Below are 14,383 nucleotides of genomic sequence, written 5' to 3' on the forward strand. Positions count from 1 at the left end.
TCATTCCTTCCTATGCCGTTTGGGAGCTTGTACAGGATTTTCCCAACACAGTCTTTCATTGCAGCTGTTTCAAGTAATAACCTGCTCATCTATAGGTTCTTCTAATGGGCTTCACCCTAAGAAGTCTCAGCCGATTTTAATTTTTGTCACGCAAGTGGCAGAGAAGTTACCATGTCCTTACAGAGACAGTCTTGAGAGCGGGCATGTCCAAGCTCCTCAGTTCCTACGTTACAGAACCCTTAGGCAGCAGCAGAACTGAAACAGCCCCTGGGGGAGATGCCAGTTTATCTGTGTTGCTGCTGGAAAATGCATTCAAATTTCTGCCCAAACAGGAGATTGTGACATGCAAGAAATTCATCTGAGCCCGTTGGGGCTGCCACTGCTCTGATATTTCTTTACTTTTCTTTCCTTATCTCTGGTGATCTACCCTATGAACAGCAAAACAAATCCAGATGGGAAAATTTATAAACCAGAAAATCTGGATTCCCCGTTCCTGGAAAAGCATGATTCCTTGTTCTCAGCCGCCTCCGTGTGTCATGGGGTCTGCCATGAAAAGATGCCAGAACTGCTGAAAGAGGCCAGGCCTATGTCTACATTAAAGAAGCGTAGCAGCAGTGTAGCAACCTGCGTGAGTGCGGGTTCCAAAAGGAGATGTGCTGCACTGGGGAAGCAGGATTTGCCCTAGGGAGGGATGATCAACAAAGATGTCTGTCCTCTTTAGATCCATTTGAGGACCTTGCTCCACATCGTTCTACTGAACTGATTATGCCTATGGAGGGAAATTTTCTGCCTCTTCCCTGACCCTGAGTATTGATAGTCTGGAACCAAATACAGGTGTCTCATTAAAAACAAAAAGAGCAAAAAGAGCCAGGCCAGGCCCCCACTCCGCACAATGTACTGTCTGTTATCAGCCTGGAGAAAGGGGAGCGAACAGGTGTAGCATAACAGTGCAACTGAGAGAGACCAAAGTGCATCATAAAATAAACAAACAGCCAGTGCTCCAGCTCCCCCAAATGCACCATTGAGTTGCAGGGTCTACAGTGTGCTTTTGAATGTGCTCCGAGCAAGTGCCCGCTTGGGGCACCATTTAATTTGCAGCCAGAAATGGGTTGATGATTATCTGCACCGTGGTAGTGCCTGGAAGCCCCCTGCCCGTTCGGTTGCGCTTGGGTCTGCAAGAGCGGTGGCAGCTCCCTGCCCCAAGGAGCTTACAGCTGGGGGGGAAGCAAGGAGGCCGGGCGCTTGTAGGACTGGCCAGCTGTGGGTCTGACCTGTGTCATGAAATCAAAAAAAGTAGGCCTGGATGAAGAACTGAAGAAGGCATCTTGGCCTTCCCTTATCATAAGTAAGGATCGTAACTGTCTTTACTATGACCTTCACAACCTTTACAGTCTTCAGGGAGGAGCCCATCCAGCCTCTTCTGCGTGACAGTCTTTCCTCCTGAGATTTCCTCGGTGAAGATGTTTGTACCAGGATTTTATTTGATTTCTTTGCACCTTTTCTTACTTTTGAGAATCTTCTGTTGCCCCTTGTGCTTTGGGGCTGGCAGAGCTTGCAGTGGTGCTGCTGGCATTTTCATTGCATTTAGCGAAGCAGCAGCTTGGCTTACTTTACCCCATCAGCAGCCAGCGCTTTAGTGTCTTACCGTGACTCAGCCACTGGAATTATGCTTACCCAACAATACCTTTTGTCCTTTGCCCAAAACTTCTGGCCAAGAAAAAGGGAAAAAGGAGGAGGGAGAAAAGAAATAAAAGATAAAATTCTGCATTTAGTTCTCCTTTCATCACAGGTGGTGCCAGCTGGTTTTTGCTTTATTTGTACAGGGTGGGGAGAAGAGAAAAAGAAAACAAGGTGTCACTCGGACAGGGCCCAGGAAATGTTTGAGCCTGACAACAAACTTCCTTTTGTTCAGGGGAGTGGGGGAAAGAGAACAGAAAAAAGGGGCAGAAGACCAGCTGAAACCACCTGCAGCCCTGTGCTATGGGCAGGTTTCTTCTTCCTACTCTTTATTGTTCAGGGTTTTTTGTTTTGCTCAGGTGTCCTGTGATAACTTTGTTTGCACTAGGGCCTTTGTGTGCTGCCTTCTAGAAGGTGGACAGATGAAAGATTTCTTGGGGACACATTTGTTATTTGGATGGGGAGGATTTATCATTTATTCTAGGGCTATCCTATAGACTGATGCTTTGCATGATCCTGTCTCTCTAGTCGAGAAGATCAAGATGGCTAGAAGGGAAGGATGAAGGACCATGCTATTCGGGAGGAGAGACAGATGAGCAATTTAGGGGATAGGCATCCAAGTCATGGATTAAAATGCAGAAACCAGAAGGTTTTGTTGATGAGAAAAGGAAGAGGACCTTGAAGGCAGCTGTCAGGGATACTGCCTAGAGGACTCCTGAGTACCACGAAATGCTAGGACATAGACCTCCCTGTCACAGGAAAACTCTCTGACCAGCAGGTTCTTGTTGGCACAAAATCTCTTGCTCAATCATCTGCAATGTTCTTTCAAAAGAAGAATTGGGAGTTGTGGGATAGCTGCCCAAGGGGCACTAGAAATTAGAGTGACCTTGTGCTATATGGGACAAAATGGATTCTGGTGGGGTTGGGTTTCAGCAGGGTCATTAGAACCAGGTCATTGGTGCTTACTTTAGGTACAGCCAGGGCCACGTAGTGCCCGTGTGCTGCCTGGAACGTGGTTGGAGCAGGTAGAAGCGTTTTCCCATCCAAACAGGTGGTGACGGCTCGCTCTGTCAGGCACTTGCATGCAGTCCCTGTGTTGTACAGGGACTCAGTCCCAGTACAGCTGGGCTGGGGCGACACTCAAGCGACCCGGTTCTCTCAGGAGATGCTCTTTCCTAGGATGCTGGCTGGTACCTTCCCAACTTGCCCTTTACTTCTCCTTAGCTGTTGACTCTGTTCAGTGTTGTAGTGGTCGTGTAATGTTGGAATAGCTGGGTAGTGAGCAGGCTGGGATGAAAGGCTATTGAGTCTTTTCTTGGCCAGGCCAGAAAGATATTACACAGTGCTTAATTAATCTCTGTTATCTCATTTGGGTATCACAAGGTGTTGTATCAAAATCAGTGAACGAAGTTGTGGATATCGCCTGTGAGGCAGGTGCTGGCCATGCTCTCCAAAGAAAGGTTAAGTGTTTTGACTTGGCTTGTAAGAGGGGAGGTGCCCGACATTCAGTACATGAAAAGGAAGAAAGAAGAGCAGAGAATCGAAGTCACTGCATGGAACTGGACCAACGTGGCACTTTCCTGCAGTGTCTTATCAAAGGCTTGCCGTTCTTCTGATAATGGCCAAAATCACTGACATGCCTACTGTATTTAAAAAAAGCATCCAAAGATGCTGCCAATTAAAACTTTTCCCCTGATACCGGGGAAGTGGATACTAGGTTTTGTATCCTTAGCGTCCTTTCTTTTCAGTGCAGGTTCTCTCTGAGTTTCATCAGGCAGTCCTGGAGCTGCTTTTTTCCTGAATGTACTGCTAAGCCTGTGGATCTGGGACCCCTGGGTTGCAGGGCAAGATCCCAGTTAAATAACTCCAGAGCAGAGTCTGAATTCAGTGAGTCCCAGGCGAAAGATGGAATACTTCCACTACAAAATACACTGTTCCAGATTTACACTGGGAGCTGCTGCACTCAGACTTTGGTCCTCAGTCATTGCCTTAGCTTTTGGATCTGTACAATGGAGATAATAAAACTCGCCTGCAACACGGCTTGTAGCTGAGAATTAAGGAATGGTTTCTAGAGCCAGATGGAAGGCAGCTATGGAACATGGGCTGTATTTTAGCTGCTAGTGTATTTGTCTGGAGTTTAGAAATTAAGGCCCGAGTGAGACTAACAGAGGGAGGTGAACGCACTTGCTGCTGAGGCTCTCCGGGGACGCTCTGGGGAAACTTGCCCAGGGGTCTCGAGGGAAGAGGCTGGCACCGGGGCGCTGGCAGCGGGAGTGGTGGTGGCGAGTGAGCGGCTTTCCTGCCGTCCATTCCAAACGCAGGGATGACTGTGGGGAACGATTTCAAAGCCACCACTATGGAGATTAAGGGGATGAGAATGTAAATCTCAAGTAAAAAGGTAATTGAATGTAATAGCAAACACTGCTCGGTCTATGTTAATTTTAGCTCTTCCCCTGGATACAAGGCGCTGTATTAGTGTTTTATTACCATTTTGTTTGCACTAATAAAATAGTAAAATTTATTTCAAGGAAGTTGAAGGATGGTTTTACAATGCAAATTTGAAGAAATTGGACTTTTCATTTACGCCACTGCTATTTTAAACCCTGAAGGGTGTAAATTAGCCTCCTGTGCCTGGGTGAAATCCACTGCTTCCACAAGCAGGGGGAGGATTTGATGTGGGGGAGAAGAGAACAAAACCAAATCATCTGAATATTTCAGAGAGACAGAGATATCTGATGAGAGAGAAAAAACTGACTGCCTGGGCCCACTGAGAGGAAGGGCTGGAGCGGAGTGGGGAGGGCTGTTTGAAAAGCAGGTTTCTGCTGATGAGCTGCTGTTGTGGGCATCGAGAAGGGGCAGAACAGGGCAGCAGCCGTGCCAGTGGGCACCGCACGTTGTGCCCCGTGCTGGCTGTACAGTTCTGCTGGTGAAGGAGGCGCCGGTAATTGGGGCTCGGCTGATTAACAGATGCTGTCAATGACAGAGAGTTCCTACAAGCGTGGAAGCCTTGGGCAGGTTTTGCTTTCTGGCCCCGGGGACCCCTACTTCACATGTTGCCTATACTCTCTCTTTCTCTTGCTTTGCCGTCTTCATCTTCCTGCCATAGCCTGGCCCATCCGGCAGCCAGGCACGGCCTGCCTCTGATTCACCGCTGAGTCACGGTGCTGCCAGCGAAGGTGCCTCCAGCCCGAGAGGCTGGTTCAGCGACCTCCTCCTTCACTCAGGACTCCTCTTCGGCATGAAATGGAAAGGGATGGGCAGACTATCTGGTCCCTTTCACCTTCGTAAAGTTGTTTATAACAGTGCTGTTCTGATCACGCTATTTTGCCACTGCTTGGCCTTGATGTAATGCTGTAAAGGCCAAGCCACACAGAATCGGGTCCAGAGAGCCATGTTTGGTTCCAAAGGTCCTGCGCTGAGTTGGCCGCATGCCTCTTGGAGGCCGCTGTCTCTGGGTGTAGAAGCATCCAAAGCTTAGCAGCCTTCTTGGACTCTTCTGAGTTTCTGCAACAGGTCTGAAAATCTCACAGGGTAACTTTGAGGGCTTCATTCTCCTTGTGCAAATGGAGGTGTGGAACAGGAGTTGTAACATCACTTTTTTCAAATCCCAGAGGTCCCACTCCCCTGCTGGGGAAGGTTTTGAGTTACTATTTTCTAATCATGTTCACCTTGCACATACTTCGGTCTTCAAGCAATACTAGCATGAAGGGAACCATGCCGAGTTTCTCCTGTATAGGAAAATTAATGTTTTTTTCTGAATCTTGAGTGCAATTGTACCTTCATTCGTTGTCCTGAGATGATGTCACTCCACCTCATAGGATGGGTTGCTTTTTTGGAGCAAGCTTATGTATTACATACCTCCCCAACCTACATCAGGTTTTTGTACAGTGACTGAGGTACTGATTTGGGTGTGAAATCCTCAGAGAACACTTTTCCTTTTGATATCAGCGGACTAATGGGCACCTGGAACGTTGCTTATTCCTAGGCAGTTTCTGTCCACAAGTATTAGCGATTTTGCTGGCAGCCCCATCACAATGCTGTGGGCTGCTCGTCTCTGGGATGTAATTGCTAATGTACTCGTTTGGTGTCTGGCCTACTGGTCTAGCTGTTGCCCTGCATTCTTGGCCAAGTGGTACAGAGTGAGCTGGAGAGGAAAAACCAGCTCCGGCGATCTGATTTTACAGAGAGGTAGATCTCCCAGCTCTCCTTTGGATTATGAATATCGTCTATTCGTTTTATCTTCAAGAGGTCTTTCAGGACAGAAACCACTGTTTATCCCACGCGAAGGCAGGACGGAGCTTCAGCTTGTTACTATTTATGGTTCAGATAGCAGCAAATCCACTGGGAAAGTTGAGGCCAGGCTCCAGGTCCTGTGTGCTTAACTGCCGTGCAACCTCTCCTAGTGTCTGGGTATTAAAGAAAGCCTTCAAAAGTTTTTAAACCCCCTTGCAGGTTCAACTTCTAGCACAAAGCCACTAGCCCATGGGTGGTATCAGGCAGCCCTCTTAAACTCCCTGCCCTTCTCCTTTGGTGGGTGTAGCAGAGGCTGAGCCAAGGCTGAGGGTGTTACCAAAGAAAGCAAAGACTTATTTTTGGCATTGAAATGGTTTCCTATTCCAGGCGAGTCTGGGGAGCAGCGTGGTTGTGTACCCAAGGATTTAAGCAGTGCATTAAGCAGAGGGGTTACACTCCGGGTGGATTTCAATCAAAAACTATAATTACATCAAATAGCAAACGGAAATGGAAAAAGAGGATTACTAACTCGACCCTGAACGCTGTTGGCTGCTGAACCTGCTCCATTATTCACACCCCCTCTATTGCCTGAGGTGGGGTGTGTGTATGTGTGTGTAGGCAGTTAAGGCCCCCCCCTCCTTTTTCCATTTCCTTCATCCATCTGATGAAGTCAGAGTCCCTGTGTTGGTATCAGTGCTTGGAGGAAGGCTGGAATTTGCATGACTTGGATTTGGGACTTTGCAGGGCAGGTTTGATCTCCCTGTGCAACTCTTCCTGGCTCCAGGCAGGAAGAACTGCTCAGCTCAGGCAGTCGTGGGAACCCCCAGGCCCACAAGCTTTCGCTCTTCTTCTGTTTGGTTATCAGTTACCAGTGTTTTGGACTCATCGCTGTTCATCCTCAAGGAAACTGGAAAGCTCCAGACTGCGAACAGGAAATGCTTTCTAATGTTTAAAACCAGCTGTGTTTGGTCTCTGAAAGAGACACTTTTGCTTGGTACGACCACAAGCCAGTCCTTCCCAGTTGAGGACTTACCGCACCCCTGTGCCCAGGGTTTGGGGCTCCCAGTTTGCTCGCTGGTTCAAGGTGGAGTGTAGCTTCCTGCAGGACTTTGAGATACCTTGTTGATTCCAATTTGCCACTTCTGCTGTCTGGCACTGCTGTACCTGTCACCTGCCTGCTGGTCTTCATCTGCCTTGTTTCATTTGTCCTGCTCTCCCAGGCCCTCCTCGTGCCTCTCTTCCTTCCTGTCATCGGCAGGTTGTGTCTCTACACGCCTGTCGCACACCTGAGGTTGGGAGGATGCGTAGTGAGTGCACCGAGATGGCTGGAAGTGTTTACCAGACAGGGAGGATAAGGTATTCAATCCCCCACTGCCTTCCCAAGCCTGCTTTCTCAGATGGTTTTCCAGATGTCTAATGCCAGATTTCATAGCCCAGCCCAGCTCCTGTTTGATGGGATCTCTTCTCTGTTCATGCTAAATGGGTGAGATGGCGTGCTGGAGCTAGGTCTTAATTTAAGCCACAGAAGAGCACTGCTCAGTGCTTTGCTGTTATGGCAATCTGCTACACCCTGACCAAATTTGTTGCCCCTTTTTTCCTGTGGCAGGTTCGGAGCAGGGGGAAGCCATTCGGTGCACAGAAGAGAAACCCCAGTACATTCAGTGGTGTGGGGGAGGCAAGAGGTTCATGCATGGTCTGGGAAGAAGCACAGGAAAAGGACAGTAGTCCTGGATAGTGGCAAATCCGTACAGGGTGAGACTTTGCCAGGTTCCAGCCTCTGGATCAAAAACATTTTAAAAGCCAGCATCTGTATGATTTTGCTGTGCTTAGCCTTGTGCCTGGATTGTCTTGTGCTAAGGGATGGCGTGGAGATGCGGTCAGAGCGGCAGGCTGGGATTCCTCATCCTCTGGTGACTATCATTTTGATTCTTGCTTGGGCTTTCTCATTTGTCTTAAAAACCAGGAGCTACCCTATAGTTTTCCTGCAGCTCTTCCTTGGGACACTTTTGAGAATGAAAGATCTGACTGCCTTCTCACGTAAATTGGTGTTTATTCTAATGACTAAACAGGGTTACTCATGTTTCTTTCCTATAGGACAGGCCCCTAGATTTTGCCCCAAACTGTAAAGTAGTTATATGGCACTGGCAGTTGTCTGCAGATGGTCACATGAGATTTTAGGGCTTCTCTTTTTTTATTATTTTATCATTTATGAGTGTCCCTGAACAGGTGTCTGTAAGGATAAGCTGGCTCCCCGCACAGGAGATTTCACTCGGCAGTGGGAATCTGTCCCTCTGCCTTTGACCAAAGCTGCGCTCCCACCTCCCGCTGACCAGACTACGCCGTCTTCTCCCGCCTGCTCAGAGCCGGCTGGCTGCATTTCCATGGCACGGACCTTACCTTAGCATGAAACGCTTGGGAGGGAAAGGTGCTTTGTAACCATAAGATAATATTGTTTTCTTATAGACAGATCTTTGATTTTGTAATACAATACAGTGAACTGTAAAAAAAAAAAAAAAGCTATCCAAATGCAGGTTTCACTGAAAATAATTTAAATACATTAAGGAAACTCAGCCTTAGTTAAAAACTGAAAACCCTTTTAGCACGTAGAGGAAAGAATAATGTTACTGATTAGACCAAACTTTTCTTTATTACACAAACAGGGAAAAAATTCTTGAAGACAAAAATATGACCAAGACATTTTCCCAATTTTTTTTTTTTCTTTTGCATTTTACTGTCTTTAAATTTATTTCAGGCTCCCTCTGCAGTATCTAGAGTCCAGACAGAATGGTTTAGCAGGCTAGTTCAAGAAAACCAAAGCCTTAAACAAACTGGTTATGTCACTGTCCAGAAGAGCCACAGTGGGAAAAAGAAATGGTAACAAAGAAATTACATCAAACATTCTAAAATTTATCTTGATTTCAGATTTGGTTTTGTTACATACTGTAGAAAATACAAAAATCCAGACATTAGGAAAAAAATTGTAAGAGATACAGGGAGGCTGGAGTTGTCCTGCTTTGTACGAGCTTGAATTTACTACTTCTCACTGTGCTAAGTCCTGTTTCTGCAGCCGTGAATGAACCGGAGCCAGTGGAACTGCTCAAGTGTTTGTGCGTGTGTGTGTGTGTGCGTGTGTGTGTGTGTCTGTCTGTCTGTCTGTCTTCTAGGCCAGGGCCTTAGTGGTTTTCATGGTTCAGCTGTGACCCTTCATCTGGTTCCTTTTTGCCTTTCCTAACAATATTTTGGAAATGACAACCCCTTTCTGTTCTCTTGTCCTTGTGTAAACCACAGTTACCTTCATCAAATGATATGATCTCAGCAGACGTGAAATAAAAGGTTTGATTTTTAAAGGGATATCATTTGCAGGTGTGGAAATATATAAGCAGAGGGCGAGGTTGAAAAAGAGGAGCAGAATGTCCAGGTTCAGGCACCATTTTGGAGAGGTGTTTAAGACTTGCAACTCCAGCTGAAGCCTTCCAAAGCTGCAGGTGCTTGGAAATTTGGAAGAACTGGGTCTGTACTTTTTGTAAGAGAAATATGCACGTGCATGAACATTTCTAGTTGCCGTAAGACATACTCTGTTATTCCTGCCTGCACCAGCTCTCACGTTCCAATACTGAAGGTCCCGCTGGTTTCAAGGGGCCAGCTCAGAGAGCGAGGCGCTGCATCTCGGGGAGGAGGAAGGGTGTTAGACTGTAACCCCCTGAGAGCAGAAATGCTGGCAGGAGGCATCTCACCTCGGGGAAGTGATCTTCATGGGTTACTAGTTTTATCAGCAGTACATCCTTTTATACAGAGAGAAGGGAGAGAGGAGAGAAATTCCATCCGGCTCTGCTGATTCAGTGGAGTAAAGAGGTGGAATTCATTAGGAAAAAATTGTTTACGGCACAGCTTTAGTCAGAGGTTCTTCCATTTTAACGTCCTGCTTTTTTATGATGGATTGTTTGAAAGACAAAGCAAGCACTAGGGGCTGCTTGGTGTTTTTGTTTTTATTTTTTCATTAAAATTTAATTGCATGACTTGTTATGTGATGTAACTTCTGGAAATGCCTGTTGTAGTTGCTTGCAAAATGATTTTTGATTTGTTATGTTTGAATCTTAGGTGCAGGAGTGTTAAACCTCAAAGAGGTATCCAGACATACGTATAGACAGAAAACATATATATATATATATATATAGGATAGGTTTTGATTAATGAAAGAACAGAACTGAAACTGCTGTGAGAGAAGAATCTCCTTTATTCGAAAGCTCTTCTGCTACATCACTAGGACAGAGACTAAGGGCTTTAAAATTAGTATAACTATAATATATATCCACCTTAAGGACACTCTTTGCCTCCTGATCAGTAATGGAGCCTTAAATACTAATGGATCCTCATCTTGCAAACACTCAAATATTTTCTTTACTCACATGAGGTGTCAAAGGAAGGGTTTCTATAAGGAAAAGAGGGCATTTGCATAAGTACTCACAGCATCAAGCAACAGAGAATTTGTATTGCATAAACAACAACAATCACATTAAAATCATACTGCTTTAATAGTTTAGAAAAAATATAACAAAAACATTGAAACTGTAATAGATGTTGCTGTCTGTATTGGTATCGATTTCATAATTTGCGTTGCCTTAATCTTGGGTGGGTGAAGATTAAGAATCTCCGTGTAGAGGTATGTGTGTGCAATAAGCGGGTCACATCTTAAGCAGCTTTCCTTTGCCTGGAGAATGATGATTTGAGCGCAGAATGTTTCCTCCACAAAGCCTAGGTTTTGGAAAACAAAAGAGGATCTTTATAAATAAAAATCTTGAAAGGAAAACATCCCTTCTTACTTTAAGCAAGTTTTCCAAACTTCGTGTGTGTTGTAAACATGACAGCAGAGAGACCTCCAAGTGCACGCCTGACACTCGCTTTATTCCTACTGTCCAACACCTCAATTCCCAAAGGAAATCTGGAGCGTAAGTGCTGAAAAAAGGGAGACGGTAGCAGATGTGTTTGTATTATATAATCTAAAGCCTTTTATGTATAAAACATTTATACCTGTTTAACTTGAGATGTGGTAGCTAAACTGATAGCCTGCATGGAAACAATTATTTTGGCTCAGTTTAAATTAATTAGTAACAAATTTCTACAAAATAAAAAAAAAAAAAAGAGAGGTAGCTCTGCATTAAACCAGTACAAATTTGTATGAGGTAACTTCTTATACACATTTTTAAAAATCCGTGTCTTTGACACACTGTTAATCAAGTATGAAAAACAAAATATAAGGAAATTCACTCAGTGGAGCATTTGTGAATTAAGGTTAACACATTCACGAAATGATAAAATTAGCAATGGTCACCTTCAGCTGTGGTTCCACTGAAAGAGAGCTGAGCTTCATCAAAGTAAAGAGCAGTTCACTCAGAGTGGGGAAAAGGGATCTCACCTAAAACTTTCCCAGCAAATGGTGGGGCTATACTGCTTTTACCTAGAAGGAAGTAGGGATTTCTTGCTTCCCATTGGGTTTCCGCTCAACAGTGAGGACTGGTTTTCACAAGAACTATGTGATGAGCATGTCCCAGGATGTGCTTCTGCACCCAGAATGTACAGTTGCTTCTGCTACAGGTACGTACAGGTTTCTGAAAAGACATGCACTTTTTTTCTCTAGTTATCGTCCCTGAGAAGTTTGTCCCTCTGATTTTATTTTTATTTGGGATTTTTTCAGATTTTGTTACTATACATAATTTGTACATTTGTATTGTCTGTAAATAGTTTGTTCTGGCCTGTCCAGCCCTTACACCAGAGCAGGTAGGTGTAGAACTGGACTCTGGGCAATTTTGTCTATACGGCATCTGAACTTGTGGGTGTGTGTTTGTTTGCAGGGGTGGTAGACTCAGACTGTCTTGCTATTTCAGGATGCAGAAAAATGTTTCTGTTCTTGCTGGCCACCTTTCTAGTGAGTCTTTCTCTGAACCAGACAGTACCCTGCGCTCGGTCCTGGATTGATCCCTGCTGAGCAGCTTCCCTGTTGTAGGGTGTCATCTTTAAAAAAATAAATAAAATGAAAAAGTAATTTAAAAAAACACCAAACAAAACACCGCTCTTGAAGCGGAAATAGCAGTCTTCCTTTAGACTGAGAAGTTTATTTAGCAAAGAAGGGGATAACCTAGTGGTTAGAGCACAGACAGAAATCTTATCTTCTCCTAGCTCTGACTAAATTGCTATTTGAGTTTGGTCAGGTTACTTTAACTCCTTGTTTTCCCACCTTCACTGTGAAGTGAAGAATTCCCTTGTGGCATGTCATGCAGTAAAGCTGGAAGTTGGACTCTCTAGTCAGCAAATATATATGCATACATGGTGATTTTATGTCAGAAATCTGTGGATGTCTCCGAGTTCCCATGCACTTGCTCATTTTTTTCAGTGAAATAACTCTGGCTTTTAAAACTAGCAAAAGCAATTAGTTCACTCCAGGGACCAATAGGTGGAAACATGTCATTTTAAAAAATGGATTTGGTTGTGGGGATCTCTGAGGCTTTATATTAGGTTAGAATATTTCTGCTGCAAGTGTTGTCTGTAGACACTGGCTATGCTCTGTGCTCTGAGAAAGCCAGAGCTTGTTCAGCCCTGTGATCCTCGTGCAGTTGGTCTGATGGCGTAATAACGGTCTTGAAGTACTGCCCATCACTTCAGCATAAGCATATGTATGAAACGGACCTATAATGCATAATTGTAACAAGTAACTAGAATACTGCGTATGCACTTCTAAAATTGGCTGGGTTAATAAAATGTGCTGATTGCTCCCTGAGGATATCAAGGGACTGGATGATATTAGTAAGGGTCACCAGTTCAAATCTGGGGCAAGTTAGCAGTGACTGCAACAGCCGTGGTACATCCCCGCATGCTTTCCCTAAGTTTCTGGTAGGCAGGTACCTGTATCAGTACAAGGCCTGCTTTGTTGGCAGCTGGATTAAAAAAGGAGGATGGCTGTATGTGGTGCTGACAGCTGACACGGGGCTTCAGAGACCGCAGCGCTATTCCCAGTTCTGCTTGGGATTTCAGTCCCCTTTCCTGTGTAAGTCTAAAGCACGAAGCTGCTCACCCACATCCTCTGGATTCACAGTCCTTCTGTCACACGTCTTGCAAATCTGTCACCTTCTTTACGTATTGGAAGCACCAATTCATTTGAATATTGTGTTGTATTTTTTAAACAAAGATTTCTAAGTTTCTAAGAGAAAGGAAAGGTGGAAATATTTGGCTATGGCTCTTGCCGACCACTGGTTACGGAGATTCAGGCTGCCAGGCCAGGACAGAGAGAGCATTTTCTACCTTGGGAGGTGGAATGTCACCAATACACTCGCATAATGCTGCTACATCAGCTTCGTAAGGGCAAGGCAACAGTCTCCAGCAGTGAGATAATAGATCACCACCTGCACCTCTGGGTGAGCAGAGGCTTCTTGGCTTGCCAGCTTACGCCTCAGGGCTGAGCGCTGTTCAGCAGGGGTGTCGTGAGGGTGTCAGTACGCTCGCGTGTGTAGAAAATTGGTGCTTTCTGGCTGTGCTCTCTGCAACATCCTGCCCCTCCAAGACACGTGGGAAGCTGAACAACATGACGTGCTGAGCAGGAGGGCAGCTTCTGGTCAGGCACTTGTATTTTTGCTGCCTTAGCTTCTGTTATAAATTCCTTACTCTGGCCTTTCACTTCTGATATTTTTCCCTTGGCCAAATCAAAGACCATTTTGTTACCTCCGGCTCCCTGCGGACGCGGCAGCTTCAGGCAATGAAATATGCTCCGGCCTTTAGAGGGAGGATAGGGGACCCGCTGCTGGGAATCTGAGGTGGAGAAGGGTTCCGGGAACAGGACTGTGGCTTTTGCCTTCGTTTCAGCCCTGGCTGCATCCGTGTGCATGTGCAAAAACAACAAACCTGCTAGTTGTGTGCCGGGAGAATAGATGAAGGCGCTTGAAAGTGCTGTGGGATTTATAATGTGGAATGAAAAACACACAGCAGCGTGTGGAGGCTGGCACTGAGATGTAGTTGCTCCTCCTTGCCACTACCCACCCGGGGAAGTAAGGTCAGCGCAGCTCCTAAATGAATATGTACTATAGTAAAATGGACGAACTGGGGAGCAGTTGTAATAGTTGTGCCTAAAAGGAATAAAGAGAGGTAGGTGGGATTGCCTGAGGTTCCCCTTGGACTAGACGTGGAGGAGCACAGTCCTAGTGACTGGGCATGGATATTTAAGCTAGAAGTGAGAATGTGCTTTAGGGTCCTGGGACTTTTTTCCCCTTGTTTTTCCAGTGGTGCTGAACAAAATTGGGATTCCAGATCCCTGTTTTCAAACCGTTCAGAAGCTTGAATGTACCTGTAGGACTGAGACCCAGCTGACGGTGCCTGGTGCACAGGAGGGAGAAGAGCTGAGCATTTTGCTGGAGTCCGAGTGGAGCGATAGAGTTTGCTCCTGTGGCTGCTAATGTTCAGTGTTTGGAAATGGAGAGCCCTGAGCCCA

Source organism: Pelecanus crispus, chromosome 15 (genome assembly GCF_030463565.1).
Source record: "Pelecanus crispus isolate bPelCri1 chromosome 15, bPelCri1.pri, whole genome shotgun sequence".
Classification (NCBI taxonomy): Eukaryota; Metazoa; Chordata; class Aves; order Pelecaniformes; family Pelecanidae; genus Pelecanus; species Pelecanus crispus.